The following is a 20,705-nucleotide window of genomic DNA, read 5'->3' on the forward strand; positions in this document are numbered from 1 at the left end:
TGGTTGGAGGTCTCTGGTTTCTGTTACACTATTGATGCTGGACCCTCCCTGGGACTCTTCTGGGATATCCTGTTGCTGCATTGCTGGCTAGTTTACCCTTTGCAGCGATGAGCAATGTGCAGGCCAGTTCTCCTGTTGTCATGCCCTCAGGGTGGGCTCTTTCACAACTACACCAGCAGAGTCCACTTTACTGTGTGGCCCAGAAGAAGTACAGGGAACTGCAACCTTTTAAAACACTTTTTAGTGTAACAATTTTATCTCTTGATTATTGGTTCTTATTTTAATTTTTGATCATTATCAGCTAACATTGATAATTTCTTGCAATCATCTTTTAAAAGCAGGTGTAGTAATCTGAATAAAAACATTAAAATAAAGATTTTATCCAAAATGTGTTCCTCATTGGACAAAAGTTAGCATGGGGCTATGACTTAAAATTTTATACAATTTTAGACTAAATTTTTTACAAAGAATTCTCCTTTTTAATTATAAGGTTTCAGATTCAGGCTCTTATCAAGCTCCCAAGAAATAATTATGGGATTTTACTTTTCCTCACCAATTACAAAGTACACTTACTTTAGTTTCAAGGAGGATTAGCTTAATTTTCTTACTAAAAGAATACTATGAATAAAAATGTTTGAGGTCTCGTGTATCTGAAAAGTGAGGCAATTTAGAAGCATAAAACACAAATGAACGAAATACTGCTAAGAAGAACTTGAAGTCTTCTTTAAGTGTTCTGATGTTGCAGAATAGACCATATCCAGAGAAAACAAAATCCTCCTTGGAAAAGATATTTTGGTTTCCAGCTACTTTAGTTGCTTTAAAAAATGCTTATCTGTTTTAGCTTACCCACTCTGGATGTAAAATAGATGTGAGCATGAGAAGCTTAAGTGATGGGCAGACAATAGCACATATCAGCTGCCATGCTCATTACAGGACTCCTTCTGTGAGTTGCCTCTCTGTGTTCTCAATGCAAATACCACAGGGCTCATGTGCTCTCACGTAGGCAGCCTGCAGGGATTTGCATGGCTTCTGTCAGATGACTCATCTAGGCTTTCAAAGGCCAAGTCAGTGGAACTCTTAAATGTTCATGAGATCTGTCACCAGAGTAAACAAGGCACACCTCAAAGTTTTTAGTACAATTTCAAAGCAATGTAGTGAGAAGGGATCTGCCAGAGCCATGCCATTATGCCCTAGTCATAGAGCTGTACAATCCTCAACCAATGTCTTCAAGAGGTGAGGATAATAGGAACAGTGACCTGGTTTCCTCATGACTCTCACTGTGCTTTATTGATCCAAATGAAGAGAAGTGATAAAAAACCAACAACCACTTTTTAAATCACACTTCAAAAGACTATGCAAACTTGAAAGTGTGATCTACAACATGCATAGCACAGTATTTTTCTAGTACATAAAGCAATGGGGTAAGGTTTCAAGTGTCTAGGATAGGCATCCTTTGTGTTTATTTGTCTGTTTCCCTTGCTGTTGGTGGGAATCAAACCTGGAACCTCATATATATATTAGGTAATAACCTGTCATTGAGCTACACCTCAATCCATATGTTGGGTGTTTTTGAGGTTATAGAAGAAACCAAACAATATACATATATCCAGAAAGAAAATTCCAGAAGCATACATGTCTTTGTTGTGTGTATATGCATGTGTGTGACTTTTCATTTCATGCCATGACAGAGTACTACAACGCAGCACTAGGCATCTATTCCCAATGTATCCATGGTGATTCAAAGGATAATGGTACAAATGGAAAATGTCTCCATTTACAGGGTTTTAGGGCTATGATGTCTGGATTTCTCAAGCTTATGTATTGTCTTTCAGTGTGCTCTCCACAAAACATTGCCGTTCATATGATCTTTCTCCATGGTATTTAAAATTTCACAGTACCAAGGCCGGGCGGTGGTGGCACACGCCTTTAATCCCAGCACTCAGGAGGCAGAGGCCGGCAGATCTCTGTGAGTTCGAGGCCAGCCTGGTCTCCAAAACGAGTTCCAGGAAAGGCACAAAGCTACACAGAGAAACTCCGTCTCAAAAAACAAAAAAAATTCACAGTACCAAATCTTGTTTTAAGAACACTGTTTGGTGAGGTTTTGGTTTTTATATTTTAAATATTTTTTCTTGTAAATCAAAGTTTTCAAATGTTTATTATGTTTGAGATGTTTTTTTACACCAACAGCACTACCCATCTTCAAAAATATTAGAAGCATTTGGAAAACAAGGACCTACCAAATGAGAAGAGTTCACATACACTTATGACTAAAAAAAGATTAGAAACAAGAAAGGCTCTTGTATAGAGGCTGGATTTGATTCCTGGCACCTACATGTAACTCTAGTGCCAGATACGTCACCCTCTTCTGATATCTGCAGGCACCAGATGTGCACATGGCACACATGCACATATATGGACACACAAAATCCAAAAACACAACAATAAAAACAGATGAAAAGACCTTTTAATCATAAAAGTATATCCATACCTGAATGCATACATTGTTTTTGGATCAGAAAACAACCATTTAAATGATTGAAATTTATACTCTTTCTTTTCATTTTTACCCAGCCATCTGGCAAAGAAGCCTGATGTGACTCTGATTCTTCTGTTTCATATGACTGACATTTTATCATTTACAGTCATTCTAAAACTTAAGGTCCCTCTGGTTAAAACAAATACAGAACAATAAATATGTAATCTCATTAATTCCAAAATCTTAGCCTTTGTGAATAAATTTTACATTAAGACATAAAATAAGGTATGCATTAGCAGGATTTATTTTTCAAAAAAATTTTGAGTTATCACTCCTATCTCTGCTTATGTTTATCAAGGGTGAGTTTATACTTTCATTTTCCACATATTTGCAGGAATTATTGAGGTTTCCAGTTAGTTAATTTTTATCTTTTTATGTTCACTTGGTTGGGTGTAGGTCACAGATATAGCAGAACTCAGAGTCCTAGATTTTATTAATTGTACTAGTATCAGGGTGGCCATTTTGAAAAAGATTTTTCAAAAATAGATATTTGATTGGAGAGTTGGCTCAGTGGTTAAGAGCTCTTGCTCTCCTTGCAGAGGACCCAGGTTCAGCTTCCAGTACCCATTTGGCAGTTCACAGGGTGCTGTTCCAGGGCATCCAATACCCTCTTCTGGCCTTCATATGAACCAGATAAGCAAGTAATTAACAGACATACATGCAGATGAAATACTCATAGTCATAAAATAAAAATAGAAGTATAGTTGTGTGTGTGTGTGTGTGTGTGTGTGTGTGTGTGTGTGTGTGTGAGAGAGAGAGAGAGAGAGAGAGAGAGAGAGAGAGAGAGAGAGAGAGAGAGAGAGAGAGAGAGAGACTGTAGCGAACACATACCCTGGTTACGGGGGAGGAATAATCACTCTTGATTCAGACTTGGGATAACACTCATTTATTCACACAGTAAGATTACAAGCAATATTCATTCTGTCTTCCAAATGGAAGCAGGAGTACCTCTCCAAGTGTACAGGTCCAGACTCGCCACGTCTGTTCCTCTGGATCTTGGGTCAGCCTTCCTCAGGTCAGCCACATCTGCACTGGGGACAGGATCTCACATCTCTGGCGGAGGAGAGTCATCTCTCACGAGGGCCTGACCAGCTCTGTTGGTCGGGTCTGAGGCTTCATCTTTTATATTCTTTCCTGGCTAGGTTTCTAGTCTTATCCCTACTTCCACACATAGCTTATAGCTTATCACTACTCCATTTCTAGTTTACTTACATCATTCTATTGCTTATCACTCCTGAGCAGGGTTGTTCACCCTAGGCCTTACATGTGTTCCTTACACACACACACACACACACACACACACATACACACACACACACAGACACAGAGACAAAGAGAGCGAGAGTGAGACAGAGAGAGAATGAATATGGGTTTGTGCTTGAGTGATGAGTATAGTGCTCTCAGAGGTAAGAAGAGAGTATTAGATTTTTTCTGAAGTTGGAGTTATAGGGGGTTATCAGCCATCTGACTTGATACTGGGAACAGAACTCAGTTTCTCTGCAAAATCACGATGTGCTCTTCACTGCTGAGTCATGTCTCCAGCCCTTTTAATTGGCCAAGCTAGATAAAGCAGCAACCTTCCTCTTCCAGATGGAGAGCTGTTTTCCATGTCTGTGCCTTCCCTTCCCACTCCAACAGCTGGGAGGATCATACATATAAATTTGTAAGTGGTCTTATTTAATATTCCCTGAAGAACAAACCTCCTTGAGAAGTGGAAGTTTACATTCAACACTTCCTCTAACGTGTGTCAAGATCAAAGCTGCTCAAAACCTAAGAAAGTAAGAAGAAAATGAGATTCGGCCAAGATGGGGATTGAATAGATTTGGTCACTGCCCGTTTGGTCTAGCAGGCTCTCAAGTGGGAAGGATCCTTCCAAATTTCTCTGGAGTGTGGCTCTCCTGACCTAGTATTGACTAGTAATTGGGTATAGATTTTCCAAGATATGGTGTAGACAAGGCGAATCTCAGCAGCTGAAAGTAAAGGAACAAAACTGACTATTGTCTCCTAAGAAATATCTGTAACCCACCATTGATTCTATTATATCTGTATGTCTCTATGTATATATGCATATGTATATACACACATACGGCTATATAGATGCATATTCACAAATATATAATGTGAGTTCATTCTCATAAAAATTTAAACTAGTCTATAATATGAATGATTTCTAGAACAAAAGAGGAAGTAAAAATGATCAAGTATGTTATGGATTTGCTTAACTATTCCTTGAAGCATTCACCCCCTGTACCCTCATCAATATTTATTACTATTACTAAGCACTATTTCTCCCCTTTCCTGCTGCAGGCTTCTCATCTGCTTTCCCCAGGTGTGTAATAATTCATCAGACATTCATGGCAATGACAGATACGGCTGAAATGAAGTTGTAGGTAGAAGAATAGCTTTATCTTGGCAAGAAGAATGCTAATAAGTCTGCAGTCACAGGAACTCCTAGTCTGGGATGTGAATTGATCTACCCTTGACTTTTCTCAGCATTCCCTACTGTGTTCCAGGGCCTCAGCCCTTTCTTCCATCCTGTCTTACACATTAGCCTTGCAATGAGTCACATTGCACAGTGTAATCATCTCTCTAACTTTTATTCTGGAAGCATGGGCTTGTCTCAGCAGATGACAACGGGCAATTCAGTCCTATTCCATCCCTGACAGACAATTTAATTTGCTTTACCAAAACCCTTTTGTTTTACCTCTAACTCTTCCTAGATAACCTCGTCAGCAATAATTACATCTTCTTGGTTCACAGGCACACTTTGTTCCTATCACAAAGACTGTGTTAAAATATGTAGGTTAGGGAGATTCTTTTTGTCCTGTTGAAGGTCATGTTTAACTCCTTCGCTGGAACTGTAGGCAGCATTAATAAAGTAATCAGTAGAATGTCATCACTGACAAACAGAAACACACAATAACCTTCAAAAGAGAAAAACAGTGTCTTAAAAGTATCATTTGTAAAGCACCTGAATCTGCTTTGATATAGTAACAGTTTCTACAATGGTAAGTAAACTTGGAAATAAATTAGCTTTGCATAATACTGAGAAGCTTAGACTTCTGGGGTGTACGTGTTTGTGTGCCTGTGTGTGTATATGTGCATGCCGCATAGGTGTGTATGCATGTGAAGTATGGTCTTCCCCAAGAGCAAAGGGTTAGGTTAGAATAGTTAGATTTGGAAGCCTAACCCAGGGAACTTTGATGTGCCTTTGGTCTCTGCTGGAAGTGTGTCCTCGGAGAAGTGGTTTTGAGACTCTTATGTTTTAGGACCCAAAAGAAGGCAGTAAGAATCAACTCTAGAAGATGACTGAAGCTGACATGAATATGTATACTGAAAATGTTCAGAACATGAACTTGCAGATAGGAAATGATAAGACATTATTAGCCGATTTCAATACAATATTCTATCACGAAATTTAATTTTTACCAAGAATTTTGAGGCTCTGATATAGTTTATATCTGTCCAAATTTCTTACTATGGAAGATCTCAGACACTGTGGATGAAAATAAACACTGAAGGAAACCAGTGTTTCTTCAATACCAAGAATGTTTGAGTCACATGGCCCTCATAACAGAACATTCACAGCAAACATCCATGCAGATAAGGAACGAGGAAAACAAGATAAAGCAGCTTTCCTGTGATCACATGGCTTCTCACAATCAGATTTGCAAGCCTGCCTCTGCCTGTAAAACTGTTATCGAGTGGCCTTTGATACGAAAAGGCTGAATCAAGAAATGTTTACAGACTTGTCATTCCTCCGACAGCCCGTCTTTCCTCTCTCATGTTTATTTTCCAAACCTCCCATCAAGTTAGTAAAAATTCAGTTTAATTTTTTCCCCTTAAGAGTCACAGTTTAGGAACTGCAGGTATTCAGATAGCCATATCTCAAAATAAAGGCTCTTTTCAGTACTTCAGAAAGTTCTTCTTGGAATCCTTAAGCACTCGGGCTTTTGCCTATATTTATATTTCTTCTTTGCTTAATTTTGTTACATTTTACTGATTAACTATGTGTGTTGGTGTGTGTGTGTGGTTCTGGTGGGGTCAGAGAACAGTCTTACAGACTTGGTTCTCTTTCCACCAGAGATTGAAAGCAGATCATCAGGCTTGGGGGCAGGAGCCCTTACCTGATGAGTCTTTTCACTGGTCCCCTATATTTTCACTTCTTATAAGCAGAATAATATGCTTTTCATTTGACCCCTTTGATTTAAAATAATATACTTATCGTCTAATTAGCAGTTGTCTTGGTTTTATCACTGATGGGATTCAGTCACATAGTTGTCCCAGTTTGTTTGTGTGATACCTCTGCTTGGAGGTAGGGTTTGTTTCAGCCGGGGGCTGTGAAACCTGACCTCAGGTGTCAATCCTCAGGTGCCATCGACCTGGTCATTGAGACAGAGCATCTGACTTTCTTGGAATTCTTCCAGTACAATTATACTGGCTGACCAAGAAGCCCAGGGTGTCTACCTGTGTGTGCCTCCTCTGTGCTTAGATGACAAATACATGACAACACATCTGGCTTTTTCTGTGGGTTTTGTGGCTTGAACTCATGCTAACTATCCAGCAATTATTTCTTGAAATGCTCTCAGTGGCTGAGATAATTCTAGTTCCTTAGAGATTTCTCATACTTAGTGTATATTTATGTTATTTAGATTTTGAAGTGTGTGGGAGAAGACATGGGATCTTTTTGAGCCATGCATGTGATAAGTACGTTGGTTATAATGATAATTTAACTAGGAGATGTGGACATATGGTCCCCAGACCTGGAAGTGGTGCCACAGTTCTTAATTGGTGAATTGGATTGCAGAGAATTCTGAGGCTCCAATCACTTTCACAATATCCTTAACCACTAACTGTCTCTCCCCCGCTGAAGAATTCTCAAGAAACTGGAGCTTTCCTAGGGAGTTTAATTTTATTTTCTTAGATTCCTGGACATTATAGAAAGTTTTTCCTCTCATATTTGCCAAGAAACCTACTTTTGTACAACCTGGACTCATAGACATCACTATTTTACAGGTCCAAAACAAGGTGTATCTGGTTTTTGTCACAGCTATCTCCTCGCTATTTGAAGACAGGTGCCATGCCTTCTCCAATCTGTCTGTAATCAGTACCTCAGGGGTTCTTTAACTATCTTTGGAGGCAGTTTCTTGTCCACTCTGTAGTCTTGTTTTTGTCTGAACAGTCCTCAGAGTCCAGCCTCTCATTTGATTGTTCAAAGGTGAACACACTACTTTGCTGGTTGTGTGCATGGCACTCAGTGAAGCAGGCAAGTCTCCTGTCTTATTATGACTTCTGTGTTTCTATTACTAGAGCTGAAATTGAATATTATGGTATACATACCTTCAAGTTGACTAAAATTAAATTTCAAATGATTTCAGTATAATCCAGACAGATACTTCCAGTGAAAATTATTGAATAGCAATACTCCAAAAAAATTGTAAGAGGATGGCCTTATATACAAGGGGAAAAGCTAGTTGTGCAGTAAAAGCAACTTAGTTGAATAATCAACCTAGAAGTTCTATCACTACAAAAAGCCAGACTGCCTAGAATGGTTGTCTCATAGAACTTTCTTCACAAAAGGAAAATTTGCATTTCTTTACTTTCAAATATGGTAGATATTAGAAACTTAACTTCTAAATTGCATTTGATTGTTATTAACTTAAACATAACTAGCCATGTACAATCATTAGTTACCATATTGGGTAGTGGAATTGGATGATGAAACTGAGAAGGCAGGAAAGTCCTACTAGGAGCAGAGTAGTGTGTTTCCCTTTGCAGTAACTTATATAAGAGACTTTCAGTTTCCTAATGAGGAGAAAGTAGGGTAATCAGAAAGAATATTTCTGTAGGTCTCACTGTGTGCAGGACACTGTCTTACCTACTGCATGTATGTCCTTTATTTATACCACACAGCAACACAGAGCAGTAATTGTTCTCAATGAACAGATAGTGAAACTATTCATCAAAAGAGCTTTAAAAGTTACAATGCTAATAATAATATTGAATTGTTTACTACTACTGAGTATTCTGTAACAGACATACTAAAGTTTATACTCACTCATATAATTCATTTTTTCATGCATGTATTAAACTAAGCACTATCATCTGTTCCATTTGTGGATAAGGGCATGCAAATTGTCTAATGATATTAAGTATGGGATCGTAGATTATATCCTAGATATTTTATAATGCTAATAACATTTTAAACCAAGCATGGTGGTACAAAACTGGAAGTTAAGCACCTGAGAGGCTGAAGTATGAGAATCAAATACTCAAGGTCGCCTTGGGCTATGCAGAGGATATTGGCCCAAACAAACTTGTAAGCAAGCAAGCGTGTAAACAAACAGATAGGTGACATTTCATGTACATACATATGTAATTTACTCTAAATAAAAAAAAATTAGTTCACTGTGATTTTATCTATAATATATAAAATAGTACGTTTTACTATGTCACACATATGCTCAGAGCTATTTGTGTATGCATATATGTATAAATACATATATTTATATATACATTATATACTTTAAATTGGTCAAAGTGTATTTGTTGGGAATAACATTTTCTAAATAAGAGACCACCTTTCTATTAAAAAGTGATAGTAGGTTAAAATTATGTAAGATACGAAACCTTTAATAAAGTCTAAGGCACTTATATAAGTTACATTATATATATATTTTTCTATTTTGGAAATTGGTTAATAATTAACTTTTTCATTTCTCACAGAAATTGAGCACCGTAAAAAAGTAAGAAGATGATCTGGCTTGGTCTGAATTCATTCTTCCTCTCTTATCTCCAGATATGAGGAATGAAGGAAGCCCTGAGTGTGTGATGTCCTCAGTGAATGTATATTACTGACATGGGCATGGCCAGGTCAAGGACTCAAAGCCCCAAACCTGTGGGGAAATGGAAACGTCTTTCCTGTGGTCCATGTGTGGATGTTGATATCATGCATAGAAAATGTTGACCACAGCTTTCTCCCTACAGATGCTTACACCCTAAAGACTTATCCCACACAGAGATTGCCCCTACAAGATTAGCTAAATCTGTCTCCTCAGTTCATCTGTGCACCATTAACCCAGCCTCATTGCTTATCTGTATGACATAACCCTGCTGTATGCAGCAACTCTGCCTCATTATTCTACTCTGTGTAGGAAGTATGCTGTGTTTGTGATGTTGTCTCAGAAAGTCCAGTCCACATGACCAAAGCTTTCTGTTCACGTGTCTGTCTTTTCTTCATTCATTCACTGCTCTAATCAGGCCAGTCCTTGGAGCCAGGCACAGAAGCAGCATTCAGTCTTTGAATTTCCTCTCTGGACACATATAGTATGGTAGCTATCTCTATTGGAATATCATAATGAGAATTTGGAAGTCAGTGGTCATACCACTCGGAATATACCTGACTTGAAAGCTAAGCAGAATTGGGCCTGCTTAGTTCTTGGGTGGTGCTTTATTTTGCTACTTCCCTTGAGGTCTTAAGTACTGAGTCATAGAACCAGAAAGTTTAGAGGTTAATCATAACTGCTTAATGTATGACTGTTGGAGCAGAGAAGTCCCTTCCTGTAAAATCATTTACCAAGGCCTATAAATTTTTTTTGTGTGTGTGACAGCTGAGTTTCATTTTAATTACTCCCATGCTTATTTATGCATTGATGATATTATTGATTTTTTAAATCCATTGGCTCAGAATTTTGCATAATTTATAATTCATACTTTGTATACTTGTATTTTTTCTCCTATTAAAAATGAACGTTTACAAAGAATGCTTGTAAGTAACAATAATAAAATATCTGTAGAAACATAGAATTTAAATGTAACGCTGAAGCAATAGAATAAACAGGAAGTAAAGTACGTGATGATTTGAGTGGTAGAAACTCTCATGTCTGCTTCATCCATTGTCCTTTGTTACCAGGAGTAACTGTTGATAATTGTTAAAGCACTATTTTGTAGCTTGAGTTTTCCTGCCTGGCCCACAGTCAGGACAAATCTCTCTCACCTGCCAGTCCCACAGCCACTCAGACCCAACCAAGTAAACACAGAGACTTATATTGGTTACAAACTGTATGGCCGTGGCAGGCTTCTTGCTAACTGTTCTTACAGCTTAAATTAATCCATTTCTATAAGTCTGTACCTTGCCACATGGCTCATGGCTTACCGGTATCTTCCCATGCTGTTTGTCATCATGGCGGCTGGCAGTGTCTCTCTGACTCAGCCTTCCACTTCCCAGCTTTATTCTCCTCCTTGTCCCGCCTACACTTCCTGCCTAGCCAATGGCCAATCAGTGTTTTATTTATTGACTAATTAGCAACACATTTGCCACACAGAACATCCCACAGCACTTCCCCTATTTTTTTTTTTCCAAAAAGGAAGGTTTTCACCTTAACAAAGTAAAATTACATATAATTTGGGAATTTGGGCGTAGCTTCTCTTACTATTTCCTGCTGGAGGGGGGCGCTGTATCTTATGGGAACACAAAGAAAATTTTAGAATTATGGAATAGTCCATGAGAGTGTATCGTCTGAGCCAGTTGCCTTCAAACCATTCTGAATGTTGGATCATCTGGGCCATGGTGTCATCGGAGACCTTTCAGGGGGTCTTGGCTGGTCAAACCTGATGTATCTTAATCTGGAACAAATCCATAGCCTTTGGCTTTCTGTGGGAACAAAAGCAGAGTCTCCTTTCCAAAGTAACATATCCTTATATCCAAATTTTGAAGTCAAGGTATCTTTAAAATATACATTTTGGCATAACTCAACAGCTTTTACAATCAAATGTTTTTCTGCAGTTAAAAATCCCAAAGACAACACAATCCAGATTCTCTGTGTAATATCCATTTTTACGTGGCTTATTTTTTATACTACCTTTACTGTCTCTTTAAAGACTTTATTTTTAAAAACTATTTATTTCTTTATATAACTGTATGTATTCCTTTTTCTTTCTCTTTCAAGCCTACGTATTTTTTACACACATTGTAAACTATTACATCTGAATCTGTTTTATTGTGAATCTATTGCTTTAAGCTGCAGCAGCTGTGGCTGCTGGCTCTGCCCACCTCAGCTTCCCATCATGGCAGTTGTACCATTTACCGCCACATCTGGGAGCTATCGTGGGTCTATGCTTTTATCCAAGCAGCGTGTATCCCAGAAATTTTTTTTTTTTTTTTGTTTTGTACTAGCAAAGTCTAAATCCACCATGCAACTTAATGTGCCACTTTACAGAGGCCTCATTCCCGCCATACTGCAAGTCAAGCGCGCACACCAGGAACCCACCAGTAGCTCAAACCAGCAGCTGCCGCTCATTTGAGAGAGACAATTAGGAAGCTGTTTTTAGCTCTGTTTTAGAATCTTTTTTCTCAATTTTTAGGTGGAAACTCTTGCCACCACGTTAGGTGCCATTTGTAGCTTGAGTTTTCCTGCCTGGCCCACAGTCAGGACAAATCTCTCTCACCTGCCAGTCCCACAGCCACTCAGACCCGACCAAGTAAACACAGAGACTTATATTGGTTACAAACTGTATGGCCGTGGCAGGCTTCTTGCTAACTGTTCTTACAGCTTAAATTAATCCATTTCTATAAGTCTGTACCTTGCCACATGGCTCATGGCTTACCGGTATCTTCCCATGCTATTTGTCATCATGGCAGCTGGCAGTGTCTCTCTGACTCAGCCTTCCACTTCCCAGCTTTATTCTCCTCCTTGTCCCGCCTACACTTCCTGCCTAGCCAATGGCCAATCAGTGTTTTATTTATTGACTAATTAGCAACACATTTGCCACACAGAACATCCCACAGCACTATTTGTAGATTGCAGAGTATCTAGTTTGCATATAATTATGTATTGATTCTCCAATGGCATCTACCAAAAAAAAAAAAAATGCCTCAGACTGAGTTATTTAAACAACAGAAACATCTTTCTTACACTTCTGGAGGCTGGAAGCACCTGATTAGATATGAGCAAGGCATCTTCTTGGCCTGCACATGGTGGTCATTTCCTTCTGTCCTCACCTGGGCATCCTGCTGTGTGCATCTGTGTCCCAGCCTCCTTCTAATAGAGGCACTAGTTGTATCTGATTAGGGTTCCATCCTAATGCTTTTTGATTATCTTCACTAGCTCTCTGTCTTTCTGTCTCCACTTCAATCACGTTTTAGATACTAAGAATTAGAGACTCATCCACAGAACTTTATAAGGACACTAGTCATATCATAGCAGTCCATATTTTATGTTGAATATAGCTTAGAATATAAAGCATATAGTATTATCCCCATTTTACTGAAGTGCAAATTCAGAGATATGTAGAAATATGTAGATATTCTCAAGGGCATATGATTCAGTAGGATGAAGTGAATTTTAGACACTATCATTGTCCTCTTCCAAAATTTTACCTGCTCCATTATCTCCCAGATATCAGAGAAAAATAATGAATGCTTAGTGTTTTGCTAGGCAGAAAAGTGATAAATATAAATATAAACTTACATTCTTACATTGTGTGTGTGTGTGTGTGTGTGTGTGTGTGTGAGAGAGAGAGAGAGAGAGAGAGAGAGAGAGAGAGAGAGAGAGAGAGAGAGAGAGAGAACATGTTTGGAGATCTCAGGTCAGCAGGATTGACTTCTAGCATCTTTAATTTGTGGAACTGTCATGCTGGTAGCCAGCCTCTCTTAAATAAGAGATAATATATATATTTTAAAGTAACCAGATATAAGGTGTTTGAATTTTCAATTCTCTTAGTAACACTTTTTGTTACACTAAAGGAGTATAAATTAATAATCAGAATAGTTGTAAAAATCAGCACATATAAAGCATTAAAGCTAGAAAATTGATGTTGTCAGAGCCATACTTGAAATATTCATCTTCAATTCTTTCGATGGAAATCTCATTTTCCTTTTTCTAATGTATCTCTTAGTAGAAAATAGGTTAAAGTGCATTGCTGTGGACCAAAGACTCTAATTTTTCTATTCAGAATTTATATCTGAACTGAAGCATTGATTTGGGTGGAATCTTTCCAGTTTATTTTTGGTTTAAAAGAATTCAAAACAAGAATTTCCAAGGTAATATTTATTATAGAAGTCTGGGTGATACAAATATATAGAAGACTTCACAATCCACCTAATTTTCCTGTCATAGAGATAAGCATAGGTAGGTTTCAATGTGTATAATTTGTATGGTGTGATCCAATCTTGTTATTTGTCATATAACTTTATATTGTTCTCTGTAAATCATTTATTCATACAGTTTTTTCTTAGAGTGTCCGAGTCACTGGGCCCAATGCTATGAATAGAAATTATGAGAAAACCCTACCCTCACATTGGTTTTCCAAACATAATTTGATTTTCACTATTACTTTTCTTATAAAGGAATGGAAATGGATCCTTCAAGATCAGCTTTCCCATCAGTGGACTAAGGCCCTGCTGGAAAGATAAAGCCTGGGATAAACTTCTAGAGGCTAGACAATATCGTATCTCCAATAACATTTTCCTTATTTATTTTTCGGTGTTTTGCATTGTTTTCTAGTGGAATTGATATACTGTTCAGCTGAAATTTAAAGCTCCTACAGACCATGGAAAGGATGTTAGGTAAGAACTGACATAGATGCTTCAATTATTATTTTGGAAAAATGTGCAGAAAAATTCAACAGTGGTAATAGGTTCTTAAAAATCCGTGTGTGGATCTGGAGAGATGGCTGAGTCAGAAAATGCCTGCTAAACAAACATAATGACTAGATTGCAATATCCAAGAAGTCATGTAAAAATTAGCCATGGTGACTTGAGTTTATAACAGGTGCTGAGGAATCAGAGACAGGCGGATCTCTATGGCTTTCTGGACAGCCAGTGTGGTTGAATTAGCAAGCTCTAGGTCAATGAATGAACCCTGAAAAAACAAAACAACAAGGTAGATGGCATTTGTGGAATGATACCCAAGGTTGACCTCCAGCCTCCAAACATACACACTCACACATGTATGGACATACATACACATGAATGAATGCACACACAAACACACCAAGCATTGAAGCTGTTTTCACAGACTACTGAGGAAGGCTAGGTGCAGAAACGTGATAAACTTCAGCTTTTGTCATTGACCAGGGATCTGGGTTTTTAAGCTACTAGTGCCATTTGTCATTAACATTCAGAAGAGAAACTTGCAAGAGAATGGCAGCTGACAAATAACAGATGTCTTTAGTGTGGTAGATTCTGATATCTTGTGTTAATATAGCCTCATGGAGAGTCAACAGCATTCTCTAGGCAGGGGGCCAAGTGATAAGCTCCAGAGCTTTGAAGGAAGATAGTGGAAATGAGGTTGGCTGTGTTTGAACTGCATATTCCTGCCAGACAGAAGGGGCTCTCCTGAGTCTTTAGAGTAAATTCCAAGAGCAGAGCCTGTGCTGGAGGACTTTGTTCTGTGTGTTTTAAGGGTGTAGTTGAGGTAGGCAGAGCTCTGACTCAGGGATTCCAAAGAAACTGACTTATTTCATGCCCTGTCAGCCCTCTGCAGCTCTTGTTGTATATTGGCATCATTAGCAGAGTGGGGGCAGCTGGCTCAGACAAACAGGTTTTTGATGTGGGTGCTTGCCAGAGAAGGGATGTGCAATGACCCTCTTCCACCCTCTTGGCTTTCCCCTTGATATTGCATTGATCATTTCAAGAGCTTTCACAAATGTGGGCTAGGCTGACATTTCACAATATCTGCTGGCAATTGTGAGATTTTATGGTCATGAAGGAAAACTCTCTTAAGGCAATTCACTTCCACCCATGGCCTAGAAAAGACAGTTTTATATTTGATCATTATCAACTGCCTACTTGCTTGACATCTTTCTAAAGGGGGAAGCAGCAATAACATAATTGTAAATGCTTTTAGCTTTAATATGTCTTGGTTTACTTACCCCAGTTAATTTGCTCATCATTTTACTCATTGGTTCAATGATTGGTTTTGCTAAAAAACCTTATTTGGCAAATGTTTACACCGGTGTCTTATTTGCTTTAGGTGCAACAGTAAACTGGCAAGATTGCTCAGTGGATAACACACTTGCTGGGAATGTGAGGACCAAAGTTTGGATGCCCAGCACACGTAAGGCCTAGGTAAGCATGGCCATCTGCATATAATCCCACGGCCTGAGAGGCACTGACAGGGAAGACCAGAGCAAGTTGGCTAGCTTGTAGTGGTATTTGCTCTGCCCATGACCTTGGGCTATAGGGTCTGAAGGAGGCGGCGCTTCCTGCTGTTGTACATGACCTCTTAAAAGGAGAGGGAGAAGGGTCACATGCCCCTTCTCCCTGCTCCTGCCTATAAGGTGGATTTGCTCCTGGTCAGATATCAGGACAACTTCAGCTGTCTACTCCATTCTGTATTTGTGAGTGTATTTCCTCAATTTACCTTAATGAATATCCCTAATACTTCTTAAACAGACTCCCATATATTTATCACTTTATCTGGTGCCCAACATGGGGCATGAACCCACAATCCTGAGATTGAGAGTCTCATGCTCTACAGACTGAACTAGCTGGGTGTGAATCCACCTCACAGGCAGGAGCAGGGAGAAGGGGTATGTGACCCTTATCCCTCTCCTTCTAAGAGGTCATGTACAATGGCAGGAAGTGCTGCCTCCTTCAGGCTTATAGTCCAAGGTCATGGGTGGAGCAAATACCACCACACTAGCTGGACTAGCTCAACAAGTGAGCATGGTCTTCAACTAGATATGCTGGCTCATTTAAAAAGAATAAATAAATAAATAAATAAATAAATAAATAAATAAATAAATAAATAAGTGGAATGGGAGTAAAGAAGGCATACAACATCAACCTCTGGCTTTCATATGCATTCATGTGTATCCACACACATGCAAATGCATAAACATATGTAAACTATACATACACACAAAAAGAACTATAAATGTTCCTTTACATTTATCATTAATTACAACAAAAATCCTGTCAATTACCACTGTTAAGCACATTCAATATGTCATATATTGTACTATACAGTTTGTGTACATTATCATTTGATGGCTACAGCAACTCAATGACATTGATATTATTTATTGCATTTTCAGTTTTATGAACCCTGAAATTTTCAGAAGAAGTAAATTTCTCTATCCTTGCACAGTGAGAGGTATAATTCTGGTCTGACTTGCTTTACATCAATGCAAACCCATACTCCAATTTTTCATGGATTTTGCTTCTTCTACCATGAATCTCAGACAGACAGGATGGCATGGCCTGACTTCCTTGCCATAGCTTCCTGGCAGCAAGCCCAGTCTTAGTGTTATTTGTGATTTTGAATTTTATGTAGCATAAGGTATGATAATAGGCTTTGAAATATTCCTTAGAGAGCACTGGACCCCTTGCATTCCCTTGCTTTCCATGTCTACATACATCAGAGACATTTAAAACATTATTTCATTAAATTTTATTATAATTTATCTATCCGTTTGTCTGTCTGGAAATTTAAAAGACTTTCCATCTATTTTAGCTGGAGCCTTACATATATTTATTAATCATGTAAAATAAGGAAGTGAGTCATTCAGATTGCTTGATAAATACTTTTTTTGTACATATAAATACGTGGCCACCTGTTAGGCATCAAAAGATAAGCGGAAAGAGGGCAGAGCTGACTCTAGCACTCCTTGCATATAATTAGTATAACAATGAAGATGTAACAGTTCATTGTAAGGAGTGAAGATATGATTCAGTGTCACAAAGTGAGGCATCCATGTGGCTCGTTAGCACTGGGAGAACAAAGATTGCAAAGGATTGATAGTTTGTAAAGAAAGATTGGGTGTTAGACAACTCTAAAATAAGTTGGACTCTTCCTTCATCTCAATTCTCCAACACAAATAATTATTTTTATCATACTCTACCCAGTAAGGATTTTTCAGTTCCATTATATACTAAATCTGGTGGAACATATAGCATGTTGAAGAGATCCTGTCCTTGAGACTGATATAGACATATTTTTTTTCCTGATTCTCCCCTGTGGGCCAAGAAATGTTCTTCCTGTCAGGCTCAAGGCCACCACCGTTCAAATTTTTATCACACCCCATCCATAAAGCTTAATAACCCCAACTACATTCATAAACCTAAGTAACTCTAACCCTATCCATAAAAATCAATAACACCTAATCCCATTCATAAAATTTCCAGAGCATTCCAACATGACAATTTCCCTCTGTTTCAAAATCATCCTTGAGACTTCCCCATAGAATTCCTCCTAAACTATTCTGCTCTTCTGATTGTCCTCTCACTCCTCAGTTACTACTCATGTATCTTCATGCCTTTCCTTAATCCTTGTATAGACCTCTAAACAGTCTGAGGCTCATCCATGTACTCAAGTTGATAAATTCTATTACCCCTTTCTCAAATGGCATTTTTCTTCTGTCAAAATCTTTCGTGTCATATAGAAGTAATGTAGTCACTCCACCTAAATTTACCAGTGCATATGCCTTTCTTGAAAGTACCATTATTAAATACACTGGGAACAAAAAAAAAAGAGATTTATAACTGTGTGTGTGTGTGTGTGTGCGCGCGAGTGCGCGTGTATGTGTGATCTCTTAATACATAAATACATCTATGGCTATAGATCCATCTATATGAAATGAGATCAATAAAGCTGATCTTTTTGGTACAGATGATGGTAAGTATATATTCTTGCTACATGTTGTCTATATTCCTAACTTTATGTGTGTATGGAATCAATGAAGCAAATTTTAATTTAAGAGCATCATAAATATTTTAAATTTCCAATAGGGATTGGGTGCACTGAAAAAATTATGCTCTTGCAGCAAGCTCATTCGTAGCATATTTACTGTTAAGCATTTAATATTAAGCACTTGGTCCATGAGGAGGTCTTTTGGGAGGATATAGAAAATTCTGGACATTGGGATTATCTGTCAAATACAGTGTCATGAGCCCATTAGGGTTGAGTTTATAACTTATAGTCTCTTTGTCCTTCCCAGCTAGTATCTCTGTTTCTTAGTTGGTAACCTGTAACAAGCAATTGCCAGATGCTCTCACTGCTATGGAACTACTTGCTGCCATGCTTTCTCCATTATTATGGACTGTGTTCCCTCAAACTGGGAGTCAATACAAAACTGTCCTTCCTCAAGTTGCTTCATTTCATGTGTTTAGTCAAAATAATAACACAGTTATAAATATTATAGGCAAAAACACAAAGAGAAGGATAGAGCTAATAAGAGAGAAGTAAAGATAACAATATCCTTGTCTATTAACAGCATCATGGAGGGAGCAGGTTTGATTGTAGCATTGCCTCAATGCATAAACTCTGGTACCTGATTTTGTAATAGCTACTTCATTCTTCTGAACATGGCCATATGTGTCTTTATTGCTTGTAAATAAAAGAGGCATGGCTATGGCAGAAGTCATGCTAAATGAAAAATTAGGTTTGAAGTTTGTTTTCAAATGATTAGGTCCACATTGTAAAGGTAATGTGTGAAAGACAAGGCACAACAAGAACCATTAGAGATAGAAACATGAGGTATGTTAGGTTAACAGGCTTTCCTCCTTCTCCCCAAACAGTCTCTGTATTAATTTAATGATGCAAAACAATTTAAAGAAAGAGTGATATGAAAAGCTTCTGAAATACAACATTAGAAGTATTACATATTTCTTTTTTTAATAAAGAATTTTTTATTCATTTTACATACCAACTACAAATTCCCCCCCTTCCCTCCTCCTGACCCCCAGCCTGCACCTCCAACCAACCCCCCATTCCCTCCTCAGACAAGGTAAGGCCTCCCATTGGGAGTCAGCAGAACCTGGTACATTCAATTGAGGCAGGATTAAGCCCCCAAACCCTGCATCAAGGCTGTGCAAGATGTCCCCACCACAGGTAGTAGGCTCCAAAAAAACCAGCTCGTGCACCAGGGATGGATCCTGATCCTACTGCCAGAGGGCCCTTTAAGCAGATCAAGCTACGTAACTGTCTTGCTTATGCAGAGGGCCTAGTCCAGTCCCATGGAGGCTCCATAACTGTTGGTCTAAAGTTCATGAGTTCCCACTTGTTTGGTTTAGTTGTCTCTGTAGGTTTCCCCATCATGATCTTGATGCCCCCTTGCTCATAGAGTCTATCTTCTCTCTTTTTGATTGGACTCCTGGAGCTCAGCCTGGTGTTTGGCTGTTGATCTCTTCATCTGCTTCCATCAATTACTGGATAAAAGCTCTAGGATGAGAGTTAGGGTATTCACCGATCTGATTACTGAGGTAAGCCAGTTCAGGCACCCTGTCCACTATTGCTGGGGTCATCCTTGTGGATTCCTGGGAACTTCCATAGCATCTGGTTTCTCCCTATCCACATGATGTCTCCCTCTATCATGGTATCGCTTTCATTGCTCTCCCACTCCATCCTTGTTTCTGTTTTTTTGTTTTGTTTTGTTTTGTTTTATTATTTTTTTTTTTTTGTTTTTGAGACAGGGTTTCTCTGTGTAGCTTTGTGCCTTTTCTGGAACTCACTCTGTAGCCCAGGCTGGCCTTCAACTCACAGAGATCTGCCTGCCTCTGCCTCCCAAGTGCTAGGATTAAAGGCATGCACCACCACCACCTGGCTCCATCCTTGTTTCTAATATCTTGACTCCCTTTCCGGTTGACTACTGAGCAGATCCTGTGTCCTTTCATAGTTGAGTGGTGAGCAGATTCCCTGGTGTATTTGGACAGTCTGTAAATCTACTGTTTAAATACTCAGGGAGCAGAAAAGAAGTTGACCTATTCATAAAAACTGCTGAGTGAGGCTCTGTCATAAATACAGATAGATCACGCTGAAGCTATGACAAAAGACAAGGAGGGTAAATATGATCTTGATTTACAAAATTCAATTTATTTATGGGGAATATGTTTCCTTAATATAAGAAAGCACTTTAGAGACGTGCTTTATTTGTCTCATATTCGATATACACAGTGGTGAACTCTCAGTAATTTAGGGAACAGAACAGTCATATTCTTTATTTGTGTTTTCACTTCTGGTCTCATCCAACTAATTGATTGGCTCAACATTTTCTAAAACTATTAAAAAAGAGACTCTGTCATTCATGCTCAGTCTTAACTGGAGGTGAGCTTCAGTTGTGAAGCTGATGCATCTCATTTACTAGCTTGGATGTGTCAACAGAGAGACATTTTCAAATCTCACCTCATTGTCGGCATAACATTATTTCTTCTCCAAGATCCACCTAA

The sequence above is a fragment of the Peromyscus eremicus genome, chromosome 5, assembly GCF_949786415.1.
Source record: "Peromyscus eremicus chromosome 5, PerEre_H2_v1, whole genome shotgun sequence".
NCBI classification, from domain to species: Eukaryota; Metazoa; Chordata; class Mammalia; order Rodentia; family Cricetidae; genus Peromyscus; species Peromyscus eremicus.